Source organism: Peromyscus leucopus, chromosome 7, assembly GCF_004664715.2.
Source record: "Peromyscus leucopus breed LL Stock chromosome 7, UCI_PerLeu_2.1, whole genome shotgun sequence".
Taxonomy (NCBI): Eukaryota; Metazoa; Chordata; class Mammalia; order Rodentia; family Cricetidae; genus Peromyscus; species Peromyscus leucopus.
This window is the reverse complement of record NC_051069.1, coordinates 74,850,214-74,864,966: the sequence shown is the minus strand read 5'-3', so window position 1 is coordinate 74,864,966 and position 14,753 is coordinate 74,850,214.

Here is a 14,753-nt window from a genome sequence, read left to right as displayed (position 1 = left end):
CCAAAAATGGTGAAGTAAAAATGAGCACAATTTAATGTGAACTTGACAATTCTCCAACATTAGCTGAAGGTTTCAATACTTTCCCTCCATAAACAGATGGGGACATCCAGGCAGGATTTTTAAAAGGAAATAGGAAACAGTGCACAGGTGCATACACTAACTAAACCCTGGAGACAGCTGTAGAGCTCTCCAGCCCACAACAGCACAGGGAACACTGTCCTTACAAAAAATATTCAATCATTTTAATTATGTGTAGGTGTGTGAGCATCTGCATGTTGGTATGTGCAGGGAGAATGCAGGTCTCAGGGAGGCCAAGTGATGTACAGTTCTCCTTGAGCTGGAGTCACAAATGATTGTGAGCCACCCAGTGTAGGTACTGTGAACTGAACTCCAGTCCTCTGAAAGAGCAGCAAGTGCTCCTAACCACTGAGCCATCCATCTCTCCAGCCCCTGAAACATTTTCTGAGATTGACCATATTCTAACCCACAAGGTAAGCCTCAATAAAGTAAAAGGAATAAGAATTGTAGAAGAAAGTGTGTGTGGTGGGAAGGAAAGGGGAGAGATGGCTAGGTGGTTAAGAGCACTGAATGCTCTTCCAGAGGTCCTGAGTTCAATTCCCAGCAACCACATGGTGGCTCACAACCATCTATAGTGGGATCTGGTGCTCTCTGTGGCATAAAGTTGTGCATGCAGATAAAGCACTCATGCATAAAGTCAATATATAAATCTTTAAAAAATGGTGGAAAGTATTTCTCTAATCACAAAGAATAGAAATTAATAACAAAATGGAATATTCACAAATGTGCAAAAATTAAACGATAGAACTCAATCTGTAAGTCGGTGAATACAAAAAAAAGCACAAAGTACTTTAGGAAAATGAAAAATGAAGGCATGATATGTCAAAATGTATGATTTTATCTAGATAAGAGGGTAGTTGGAGGGGAATTTATAGCCAGAAATTTTTTATTTTTTTTTATATTTTTTTAAAAAAGAAAAACTTCAACTATGATGTAACATTACCTTTAAGACATCATAAAAGAAAAACAAACTAAACTAAAAGCAAACATAAATATTCAGGCAGAGAACAATGAAATCAGTAAGAAAAATGATGCTGTCAGGATGGACCAGCAGTCTAGACTCTGTGTTCAGAATGAAACATGAGAAGAAAAAAGTCAAGAAAACTGAAAGGTGGTTATTCCAAAAGATCAAAAATCACCAAGATAAACTTGCAAAGCACAAATTACTAATATAAGGCACTTGAAAACAAAGACATTGCTATCAACCATCTAGATATAAAAGGGGTCAGTAATGAATGCTATGGACTGCAGTGTTCTAAGAAAGCACATTATCTGCATGAGAACTCACCTTTCTGAAGACACAAGCTGCCGAAGCTGACTCTGACATGGAAAATCTGAATAGATCTGTAAGTGGAGACTGAACTGTTAATATTTAAGAAACCTCCTGAGGAAGAAAAGCCAACTGCCGGATGACTTCACCAGAGAATTTCTCACTTACAGGATGATTAGTTCCAGACCCAAACTTTTTCAAAAAGTGACTCACTCACTGATGCCAGTGTTTCTTCAAAAACAAAACCTGACAAAGAGATTGCAAGAAAAGGAAGCCACAGAGCAGGATGATTATAGTGGAAAACCCTTCTAAAATAAATCTAATCAAACCCTGAGACAAATAAGAGTGACTGTAATCCATGACTATGCAGGATTCACATCCAGGAATGCAAAGCTTTTTTAGAAGGAGGAGGAGGAGGAGGAGGAGGAGAAGAAGAAGAAGAAAAAGAAGAAGAAGAAGAAGAAGAAGAAGAAGAAGAAGAAGAAGAAGAAGAAGAAGAAGAAGAAGAAGAAGAAGAAATCAACTATTATAAAATAAATTATCAATGGAAAACCAACAAACAACAACAATAACAGAAACAAAATATGACCACACCATCTGATATGGTAAGAATAACAAAATTCACCATCCACTCTGATAAAGAAAACACTCTACCTACTATAAATAGAAGGAGAACATCTTCATCCTGATGAAGAGCACCAAAAGCAAAGCCAAAAAAACTAATGCCACAAATTCCACATTTCAAGTGACATTTAACGCCAAAAGAGATATTATTTCATTTTAAGACATTACATGGATGATGCATAGATAAAACTTTATGCTGCAGCCTTAAACACTCTTATGAAATGAAAAGTTGAATTTCTTCATCAAAAACTAGAGCTCTGTCTCTTCCTTTCCATTCTAAATGCCTCGTTTTCTTGCCTGATTGTCTTAGGTGCACATCCAATACAATGTTGAAAAGAGCTGGGTGAGAGCAAACATCCTTGTCTTGGTCTTTACTAGAGTGTGAAATCATTTTTTCTTTAAGTATTAAACGTCATGTCATCTATGGAGTTTTACTTCTTGCTGCTATTTTTGTTTTTGTATAAATCAATTTAATAGGATTTCATTAGCACCTCCTCTACTCTATATCCAGTTGATTAATATTTTGTTGAGGTTGTTCGGCAGGAAAAAAGAATGCGCTTTTACTTACATGTGCTGTGATGAGTATGTATACAATGGAAGGACCAAAGGAGGCAATGAAAGATGGAAAGGAAGAAGAGACGAGAAAAGGAAAGAAAATTAGGCAACTTTATTACATACATGCAAAAATACCATTAACTCCAATAGATCCTAGACCTAAGTGTGAGCACTTAGTTGGGAGAAAACAGAACTAAATCTTTATGATCCTGAGTGTGACAAACCGTTGTGGACACAACACTGAAAATATAAGCAACAGGAAAATATATTCATTGCATTTTATCAAAATTAAAAATTTTTTGTGCTTCACAGATTGCTATAGAAGTGATAAAAATGCACAGCACAGAGCAAACATGTTGAAATCATCTATCTGCAAAATATTCAGGCATGACTCATGACTCAACAATGAGATGATAATAAATTTAATGAGGAAAGTAAAAAATCAGCATGTCTCAGAAAGGATGTACGCATGGCTTATAAACCAAAGATAAAATGGTAAATGTCATTAGCTATTATACAGAAACCACACAAGATAAGACTTTATCCCCATCTAAGTGGGCTGTGATAAAAATATCAGGTGACAAGTACTGGTGAGGAAGTGGGATGCTTGACATAGTCTATCACTGGTGGGAGCATTAAATAATGTTACTACCTGGAAAAATATTATTAGCCTCTCAAAATGTTAAACATAAATGTCAATATAAAGCAATTGCATTAGCAGGTAAGACAAATGAAAAAAAAAGATGCCCACACAAAATCTACAAATCAATGCTGATAGTAGCATTACCAATATTAATCAAAACATAGAAACAAGCCAAATGTTCATCAAATCTAGCCTGGATGAACAAATATAGTCTATGTGTAACAGTATTTCATCAATCAGCTCTCTGTTCTGTAACAAGTGATAAGCAAGGTATAAAGAGAAGAGGTCTACTTTGTCTTATGATCAGAAGTTTCAGTCCATGCTCATTGGCCTCACTGCTGCTTCTGGCCTGTGTAGAGACAGCATGTCATGGTGGGCACAATGTAGTAAGGCAAAGCTGTTCACCTCATGGTGCCAGGAAATGAAGAAAGAAGAAGAACAAGGGACTTAGAGAACATCTAGTACATCTATCTCTTGAAGTTTACACAGCTCCTAATAGTTCCATGCTGGACACTAAACCTTTACCACATGAGTCTTTAAGTAGCATTCCAGATGCAAGATATCACACATCTATAACTTGACAAAATAAAAAACAATGTAAAAGTACTTATAGATACTATAACCTGAATGAATCTTGAAAACATCATATTACATGAAAATGCCAACCAGAATGGCAACTATTACGTGATTTTTACACATGAGAATTCTCATGAAGAGGCAACTCTAGGACCAGAGTGGCAAGCTCTATGGTAGAGTGCTTGCTTGCAAGGCATGCACAAACCCCAATTTTATTCCCAGCACATGTTGGTAGTCCCTGGCATGCAACCAGCATAGAGAAGTGAGGTGTGTCTGCTAAGGGTACAGATTTATTTGGAGGCTGATGAACTTTTTGAAATTGATCGACTCGGGATATTCCAAAAAGGATATTCCGAGAAATGCATTGGACAAGCGAGCAGTAAGAGCTAATTTGAATATAGTAATGATCATCTGTTCAGAACATCTTAGGCCTACAGTTTAGAACTACTATACTTTAAATCTACAGATCAAAAAGCTTGTTGTATGAAAATTCCATTGGTATGTTTGATGTCAACAGGTTACAGTTAGTGCAGGACAGGAAGGAGGTCTGTGACAGCAGGGCGGGGCTCCATGTCACTATGCTGCAATGTTAGAGCCTGTTCATGGAGATGTAGAAGCAATGGGAAAATAGGAAATATGGTTTGTATCCTTATTTGCTTTTGGTCTTGCTACATAAGCCACATTGGCTTCACAATCATAATCCTCCTGCCTCAGCCTCCCAAGTCCCAGGATCCCAGGTACGAACCACCATGCAGGTGTTACAAATAAGAAAGGGTGAAGGGTACAATATGATCTCTGCAAATGAAAGTTGAAATAGCAATAATATGTATTTCATAGTATAGATTCAAACTGGTATTGACTGCATCTAACAATGGAATTTGGCTTGCTTCTGCAGCAGTTTGGTAGTTATGACCAGTTCTGAAATTAGACAGAAGCTTATCAATGTCCACAGAGAGAAGAAAATAAAAACACTAACTCAAAGACCATGTTTAGAAAACATTTTAAATTATGTTTTAAATTTATTATTATTGTAATAGGGCACACTTTTGATCCCAGCACATGGGAGGTAGAGGCAGGCAGAACTCTGAGTTCTGAGGCCAACTGGTCTACAGAGTGAGCTCTAGCAGGACAGCAAGGATGTTGGAATACAGTCAAAAGAATGAGGCATGGTGAACAATGCCTTGGGGAACTGTGAGAGAGGTTCCATGGGAAAAGGCAGAGGGCCTTTTACCTCAGGTGCATTTTGTTCTCTGGATTGTTCTTAAATACGTGAGTCCATGCCTTCTGCAACAAACATTTAATTTCTAGGGCATGTCCATTCTTGTTGGATATCAGAACATAGCAATAGAATCCAATCTGGTCAGGGTACCCTGAATCTGGACATGGTCTTCTGCCTTGTTTTCATGCTTTCCCAGATATAATCTGTAGTATGCATATGCTAGGCCATTGTGTTTAAATTGGTCTGTCCTGAGAAAGTTCTGGGAAATGGCGGCTCTGTTAATATTTAATATGTGCTCACTGGCATCTATTTACATGTTTTTCTGATGATGCTTTTCTGAACTCAAACAACCTTCCTTGGTTCATCACTTTCTTTGTTACATTCATGTATAAAGTATACTGAAACTGAAGTGAGGTTGTCTACAGCATTAGACTGTAGTCTGCCCCATTCTTTCAGGTTCTCAAATCCAGGTCCAGAAGGCAAGATCTGCACAGGTTGAGGAAAAAAATGACACCAGGGCTACACAGAGAAACTTTGTCTTGGAAAGAAAGAAAGAAAGAAAGAAAGAAAGAAAGAAAGAAAGAAGGAAGGAAGGAAGGAAGGAAGGAAGGAAGGAAGGAAGGAAGGAAGGAAGGAAGGAAGGAAGAAAGAAAGAAAGAAAAAAAGAAAGATTATTATTATATTAGTGTGTATATGATGTGGGCTGAGAGGGAGCACACTCATACCACATGCCACTCATGCTTGAGGAGGTCAGAGGGCAGCTTTCTGAAGTCTGTTCTTCCCTTCCACCTTCATGCACCCACTGAGCTATACTCTGCAGTGTAGCCCTAGAATACATTGTATAGCTGTCTAGTGTTCTATGTATATGAAATGGTAGGTCAATATGGTACACACGTTTTCTTGAAATAGTTCATAGAAAAAAAATGACCTTTGGTCAGAGTAAAAAGGTTATTGATTAGATTACAAATTGTACCTAATATGAAAAGTAGAGTACTTCAGTATTTGAATATGAAACAGAACTGATTATAAATTCTAATAGCTTTGCTGAACTTGATTTTCTATCATCCTTTCTTGTAAATTCTTCCACAGGCAATCTTATTATAAATTGATTTTCAGTTAAGAAACAAAAAATACGAAATATTCTATTTTATGACAAAAGGTACATGGCTTAAAAATAGATTCCCAAGACCTTGGAGATGTACTGTTTTATTTCTCGAGGTTTTTTTCAGAGGCCATTGTACTTCTCACTTAAGTACAATGTATCTAAAACCTCTGTCATTTTGAAGCTGAAATCTGCTTAGTAATAAGTAATAAAGTCTGATGTTTTTGGACTCCAAGTGGAGATTCCAGAAAAGTTCCAAGATGCAGCTCATTGGTAGAGTGTTTGCCTAATACTATGTCCAAGGCCGTAGGCTTGATCCAAAGAGAGGGTGTGGGGAAGAGAATAATTTCAGAGTATGGAACTTAGGGTAACTTTAGCTATTATCACAAGAAATAATAAGTTACATCATACATAAATAATGACTTGTTAGAATTATCTTTTACCCATTTATGTTTTTCTTTTGGGTCTAATTTGGTGGGGGCTTATTTTATTGTTATTCATATGCAATACTTCCTCTGTCTACTAGATTATAAGTAAGAGATGAAGCCTTTCTCTCATTTCATACCCACAGCATTCTACAGTAGCTCATACACGGGAGTTACCGATCCCATGCCCTTTGAATGTGAAATTAGTCTGCCAAAATTCAAGTAGAGAACTGTGATGATGCCGAAGACCTATTTAGAGGCAAATGTGGCTTCACCACAGTTTTAAATGTCCCTGCTATGCTAACTGAACTTGCTTTACAGGTGCGCTCCACGCTTCTCTTCACCCCATTGCCTTGAAGACTCCTTGGCTCACTGAAGTCTTCCCGGCATGTGGGCTTTGGATATTTTAACATCCTCTGGAAGCCTTGAGGGTGTTCAGACACTGTCTTTGGAAAATGTGCAGGTACACACTTGACAGAAGCACACAACTCTGCCTTGAAGACATAAAGACTCACAGGGTTTGCCAGACAGGGCGTGTTTTCATGAGACGAAGCAGCTTCGTCGGAACAGAAATCTCGGCTGTCTCGGGGATCAGGCCATTGAGTCACTGCTCATGGGAGCTGAACATAAGTGAGAGGGAGGTAAGGACATCCGAGAGATATGCCAGATGGCATTCAGAATGGGAAAAAATGTTATATATTTGTCTGAAAATATCAGAGAAATGATAATTTATTACTGTTGAATTCATAGATTGCCAAAACATGATACTCTATAGGTCCTCTGGAGAGTGGAAGAGGCTAATGCTGGTGCACGTCTCTTTTTGTTTCATCCAATCAGAGCTTCGAATCCTGACCCTAATCTTAATCATCACCCTCATCTAATGTAGCCCTTCCCATTCCTTCTGAGCCCACCCAGAACCACCTTAGGAATGATAAGCATTGTATGGCACACTGAACGTCTCTCACCACTAACAACAGCACCTCTCTCCTCTTCCTGACTCTACATGGCCAGGAAAGTTTTTTCTATGGTAACAAGTGCCACTGTGAAGTGAAGGAGAGCTGATTCCAGTAGAGATGACCAGCAAGCACTGGTGGATGAAACGTGGTGGAGTGGAGCCTTGGTCTCATTGTTTAGGGATGGAGCAGTAGAGGCCCCATGTAGCTTCTCAGATGGTGCTTGGGGGAACGAGCCTGCAGCAGCAGCAAGCTCATCAATGAGGTACCTTTTACCTCACTCTATCTACTCCCTCCCTCCCTGGGCTCGCTCCCAAGCGAACAACTCCAGTATGCTATTGGGGAAACCCACAAAGTCAGAGTAAGTATATTCACATTCTGGGTTATCTCCCTAGTCGTACCAATGCCTGTGATGACATATACATGTTTTAAAAAGACTTAGGTAAAGAAACTGTACGTTGAAGATTGTATCCATGAGTAAGAAGACTAAGCAAACATGAAAACAACACCGATGAAGTGCCTCTGAATTAAAGTAAATTGCAGTGTCAAAATAATGAGAATTTAATCATATTTGATGAGAAATGAGCAAAAAAAAATTCAAAGCTGCCAAAGACTATCCAAAAATAGACATTTACATCCATTATAATGATCAATCTCATTCTATCTGAATGCTGCACCTTTAGGAACTAATTAGCAATATCTTGATGGTATCATGATTGACAAGACAGTTATGTATTTTCATGGTTCTTTACTAACATATTTAATATGTTGGTATAGAGGTATGGATTAATACACGCCTTTGTGAGTGATTGATGAATCTGCCATGGAACTCATTACTAAATGGAAGTATTTGTAAGGGTTTCCTCACTAGCGAAACTTTAATTTAAAATCTTGATGACAGGCTGGGAAGATACTGCAGTGAGTAACGTGCCTACTACATAAACATAAGGACCTGAGTTCGATCCCCAGAACCCATGACAGAACTATATGTGGCAGCACCATTCAAAACTCCAGGGCTGGGGTGGGGTGTGGAGACAGGCATATCTCAGGGGCTTGTTGGTCAGCCACTCTAACCAAAATGATGAGCTTCAGGTTCAGTCAGAGACCCTATCTCAAAAAATGAGGTGGGGAAATGCTCTAAAAAAAGATATCCCAGCATCAATCACTGGCTTCCACATGTATCCATATAAGCAAGCATGCCTGACCACACATGTGCATACACAGACATATAATGTGTACTCACATGTACACACACACAGACGCACGCACGCATGCACTCCCACACACATACACCATTAAGATACTGTATAAAAACAATAGTCTTTGTAACTAGATGATGCGGTAGTTTGAAATCTCTAAATTTAATAAATGAGAAAAATGAACTCCAGACAGCTTGGATTGCTTTTCCCAGGATCACACTTCTGACTGATGTCAGAACCAACTTATAACACAGGATGTTTTTTTACACCCAATTCAAAAACCTCTCTACCATGGAATGGAAGACATTTGATTGATTTTACAGTGACTTGAGTTTGTCTCTGTCATGCTTTCTCTGATTCTGTCTGCTCTCCTAACACATCATCATTCTACTTATTTACATTTTTAAATCTCTTTATATGTCCCAACTTCAAGGTACTCCTCAGTGTGGACCCATCTTTTGACCTTCACTCATTGATCCAGACTATCCACCCACCGTACTCTGTATGGCTGCTCTAAGTTATATCTGGTTTTGCCTTTAAACCTTTTATCCTCTGTGAGAGACCTACCCATTTCTCTGTGGGAGGACTGCTCCCACTTTTTCCCGGGGGTACTTTTGAGGAGGGAGAAGTGAGAAATATTTAGATAGAAAGATAGAGGGAAGAGAAACAGATAGGAACACAAGATAGCCTCAGGGGGAGCTGGATCAATATCCACTGGTCCCTTCTGTCTTCAAAAGAGCTTTTTTATAGGAATACCAAGGGGAGGAGCAAAAGACCTCCCTCTAGCACAGCCAAGCACAGACCCTTCCAATCACCTGGTAACCATGCACATGGCCAAGCCATCCTCTAATGCAGCCCTGCTGGGTAAAGCAAGCTCAGATCTCACTAGGAAACCTCTTTGGGCCTCCACAATCCTTCATACAAAGCTGCTTATGACATAAAGTGACAGGGCTGACACTTACCAAGGTTGTAAACTCTGATCTGAGGTCTGATTTAGCTTTGAGCTACCAGAGCCCTGCTGTTTGTATCTCATGCTATTGTCCTGTGGACCACACTTTAACCTATAATGTCCTCTCAAATTCTTTCCTAGTTTTGCTTCTCAAATTTTGTAGATTTAGATGAGAGGTTGGAGAAAGCTGAGAGTATGTGTTCAGTCTCAGATGTACATCTCTAACTTCATGAACTTAGTTACTATAAGACAGTGTGATAATGGAAAAAGTAATTAGACTGAGCATAATTCAGAAAGGCAGAGAAAACAATAGCAACAATGGAAGAAAGAGTAATGTTGAGAGTGTGGACTTAAAGGCAAGAGTCTGAAATGTAATCCTTGATCTATCATTTATTACCTGCATAAACTCAGATAAGTCAGTCTACTTCTCCAAGTCAATTTCTCCAAATGTCTAATGTGAAAATAACCATAGCTGCTTCAAAAATGAAAAGCATTGTGAAGAGTAACTATTTTCTAATGGTTAATCCATTGAGAACAACCTCTGGTGAACACCAAGCACTATGGAAACCTTAGAAAACAAGTAGTTATTGTGGAACTGACTAGGGGATGGTTCTGCATCTACTTATTTAATAAATGTCTGATGGTCTATTTAATTTTATATCTTTATTTTAATTGTTATTTATCAACTATGCATACGAATGGATTCAGTGTGAAAGTTCAAGAAATGCTTACAGTGTGCACTAATCAAAGCCAACCTCCCTTTACCAATACTTCTTCTTCTCACCCTCCCCAACCTCTGGTCATCACTTTTTGACACTCAGGTCAACTGTTTCTAGCTTCCAAATAGGAAAGAAAAGGTGTTACTGCTTTGGCCACCTTCTCTGGTCTTTTATGTTTATATAAAATGAATTTTAAAGTGAGGAAGTAAATATGGGTAGAAGAATAGCCTTTGAATGAAAGACCATGAAGCAGATTTGGAAATGTCTAGTTCATGGTGCCTGCATGTGGAGAAGAACCTGGAGCTCAAGAGAAAGGGATGCTGCAGTTATAGAGCCAAGGTGACTAGAGAGGACCTGGGAGTCACTGAAATCACCCAGAGAAAGCATTTAGAAGAAAAGAAATCCAAATTTACACTAACACTTTTGACAGAATATAAAAGGAAGAATCAGTAAAAAATCAGTAAAGCCAAGAGAATATTTTAAAATGTGGAAGCACCAGTAGAGTACTAATGCCATGGAAATGACGGCTGGAAAACGTATCACTTGCTGCAAAATGGCAAGTGATGTTGTGAGGTTGGATAGAATAAAGGCAAAACCAAAAGAAAAAAAAAAGCTCATATGTTATGGTTTGATAACAATTGGCTATGGTGATTTGTCAGAGTACATACATAGCTTGGGTGATAGCAATGACTTAGATGTTACATAAGGATAAAAGTGAAACCTTTCCTGACTTGCCATCCACTCCATCTAACTACTAGGCAACGTACTCATACTCTCTAAACCTCAGTGTTCAGTGCTGGCTTTCTATGTAGGGCTACTAATTCAATTCATTAGACTCATGAAATATTTATAAGAAGTACTAAACTGCCCATCTTTTGTAGCCAGGCAAGGCTTCCAGTGGTGGGACTGGGTTGCATTCGATTGAGTAGTTAGACAAGGGGACCCTGTGGAGATCCCTAAACAACTTAGATTGATGCTAGGACAGAGGGTCACTCTGAAAACTGACAGTGGAGCTCCATTGGGGAGGACAACATCCACACAGCTCATTGAACACAGAGGTGTTGAACTGGTGCCTGCATGAAGCCTTCACCCCTACGTTCTAGTTCATTTGGCGCCAGAAGGTACACAGCAGACTATAGAAAAAGAAATCCGGACACCAAATACAGCCACAAAACCCTTAACCCACAATCTGTCCTACCTGCAAGTTGTGCCGGGGCAGTGATGGCGCAGAACATGTGGGTGTGGCCAATCAATGTATGCTTTAACTTGAGGCCATCGCCATGAGAAAGAGCCCATGCCCTACACAGACTGGATAGCCAGGAGACATAGGGTAGAACCAAACATGACTGGTAAAACAAAACAAAACAAACAAACACAAAAGCCAACGAAATAATTCCTAATGATATTTTGCTATACTCACAAATCAAAGTCTGGGACAATAGTCATCAGAGAGGCTTCTGACAGCAGACTGAGAGTAACACAGAGACCCACCAGACATTATGTGGAGAGAGAGTTTAAATTGGAGGTCTCCATTAGATCTCTACCCTATGAGAGGGGGAACCCTGTGGAAAAGGGATTGGAAAGATTATAGGAGTCAGAGGGGATGGAGGACACCAGGAGAACATGTCCTACTGAATCAACTAAGCAGGGCTCATATGGGTTCACAGAGACTGAAGCGGCAAGCACAGGGCCTGCATGGGTCAGGTCCTCTGAATGTATGTTGTGGCTGATAGCTTGGTATTTTTGTGGGACTCCTAACAGTGGAAGCGGGTGTATCTCCTACTCCTCTTCCTGCTCTTGAGACTCTTTTCCTCCTATTGGGTTGCCTTGTCCAGCCTCAATATGAGGACTATTGTATCTTGTTTTTTCATGTTTAATTGTTCTTTCTTGGAGGCCTGCTCTTTTCTGAAGGAAAACAGAGCAGGATTGAATCTGGGAAGTTTTGGGGAACTAGGAAAAATGGAGGGAGGGGAAACTGGTCAGGGTCTATTATATGAGAGAAGAATCTGTTTTCAATTAAAAGAAGAAGAAGAAATAATACATGGAAGACGAAGTGTACCCTGCACAAATTCACTCAACAAATATGCTACTATGAAAAAAATTGTTACAGGAAGTTGAGGATAAAATGGTAAGTTATAACAGATAAGCTTCTCAAGTAGGGAGGCTGAGATGACTCAGTCAGTAGAATATGAGTGTCTGAGCTCACTCCAAAGCATCTATGTAAAATCCAGGTGTAGTGGCATATGCCTACAATCTTAATGCTCGGAGGATCACTGAGTCTAGCCTAGCCCAATCCATAAGCCCCATGTCCCCGTGAGAGACCACGTCTCAAAAAGCAAGGTGAATGTGCCCAGTGTGGTGGCACAGCCTTTTATACCAGCACACATAAAACAGAGGCAGATAAATCTCTGTAACTTTGAGGCCAGCCTGGTCTACATTGCAAGTTCCAGGCCAGACAAGGCTTTGTAGTGATAGTCTATCTAAAAGGAAAAAAACACAATCAAGCAAAACAACACACATAAAAACCCAAGGTGAATGGCTTCTGAGGAGGGATACCTGAGGTTGACCTCCGGCTACACACACACACACACACACACATACACACACACACACACACACACACACACACACACACACACACACACACACACTAGTATTTAAGCCATGGAAGGAAAGACATAAAGCATTTGCTTTGTAGGAAACAGCATCCAAAGAGAATTTTTTTTCCTTTTTTCCCCTCCTAGGATAAAGACTTCCATACTTTTTAGGCAGTAGCAAAGGGCCCAGTAATTGAATAAAAATAATACTATTATAAAAAGTGGAAACTTCTTTATTTAGAGAAGATTTTTCTCATAAAGGATAAATTTCACAGAGAGATAATGTGACAAGTTCAATAAATCAATAACAGAAAGTAATATGTAGATTGAAACATCTCTGGATGAATCTGATTTATGAATCCATCTACAATTTTTTGGAAAGTGAATGTTTCCACTGTGGGCTGCTTTCAATTCACAGTTCTTTATTCCTTCTAAAATGAATGAGAATTCTTGAAAGAAGTGAGCAGGAGCCTAGGCAGGTTCACCTTGATTGGATACTCGCCTCTTTCCCGCAGGTTTTCTGATTCTGTGAGAATTATAAAGAGGAAGAGAGGAAGAAAGAGACAGACAGACAGACAAAGAGACAGCAGAGACAAAGCCTTTTCTAAAGTATGTGGAGATAAGCGGCCACACAAGGGTCACAGAAATGGGAAACCGGGGAGCAGAGGATAGCTTGGCTCAAAGCCTGGCCACTCCTAGTCCTAAGCAGGGATTTAAAGAATGTGTTGACAGATTCTAAGTCAGATTTGAGCTTTGCCAGTTGTCCTTCTATTTGGTAAACTGGAAGCTTGGGAAAATTTAAAAGCCTTCTTGTGATTTTTAAGCACAGCTCACTCTGCAGGCTGGGGAAGGAGGCTGTTAGCTGGTTCTCTGGTCTCTCCCTTGCTTTCTCAGATGAGCTCTGGACCTCAGGTCCTGGGAAGGAAGAAGCAGCTGAGGGAAATGTGGAGTCAGAGAGCAGCATACCTTAATGAAAAGCCTCTCTTTTGAATTCTCACTTTCTTCTTGGTCAACAATTGTCACCAGGAAGGAACTCAATAGGCCAATGTCCCACTGTTTGGCTAATGACTGATAGTGGTTTATTATGCTATCCCTTCAAGCTATTTACACCTGAGGCAGGGAATTCACTAAAGCACTGACTCTGAAGCTAAGAATTTTAAGTGCCTTGGAATGCTCTAGGAAAAGATGTGCAAAGACTCCGAACTCCTCCTGATGCTTCCCCAGTTATACCATATAAACAGCAGCCTACACTTAACTTTGACAACCCTTGGCAGGCTCCAAAGCTGAGGATGCTAAGAATAATGATCACGTGACCAAAGTCCTAATCTGAAACTCTGCCTTGTGGGAAAGTCTTCATGAACCAGGGAAACCAGATAACGCTTCCTTCCTTTGGGTGGCCCCAGTGCTGGATTATCTTTGATAACTAAAGGTATCACGTACTGACTGATCTTTTCTGACACCCATTAGCTAAAGTATATTGCCCCAACCAAAAGAAATTTTTTTTAAATATGACAAAAAAAGAAAGATGAAGAGGTAGGGTAGAATTTGTATTCTATAAAGGTAAATCTTCGGGCCACTTTCAGGAAATAAAGGAATTTCATTGTTGAGAAATTTAGCCTACAAGAGCACTAAACAAATATGGGTTCATCGAGTGGTATTATTTGTAGAAAACACTATGCTCACTATTCTGTGGTAATACAAAAGAGGAAATAATAGCAATTACCAAGTAAAGCACAGGCACGGGAGACACACACATGAGATCCAGCATCCTTGTGTGTGTCAGGAGTAAACTATGGATGGAGGCCCTGACAGTCACACCTTGCTTTCTAGAAAAGGCAATACCA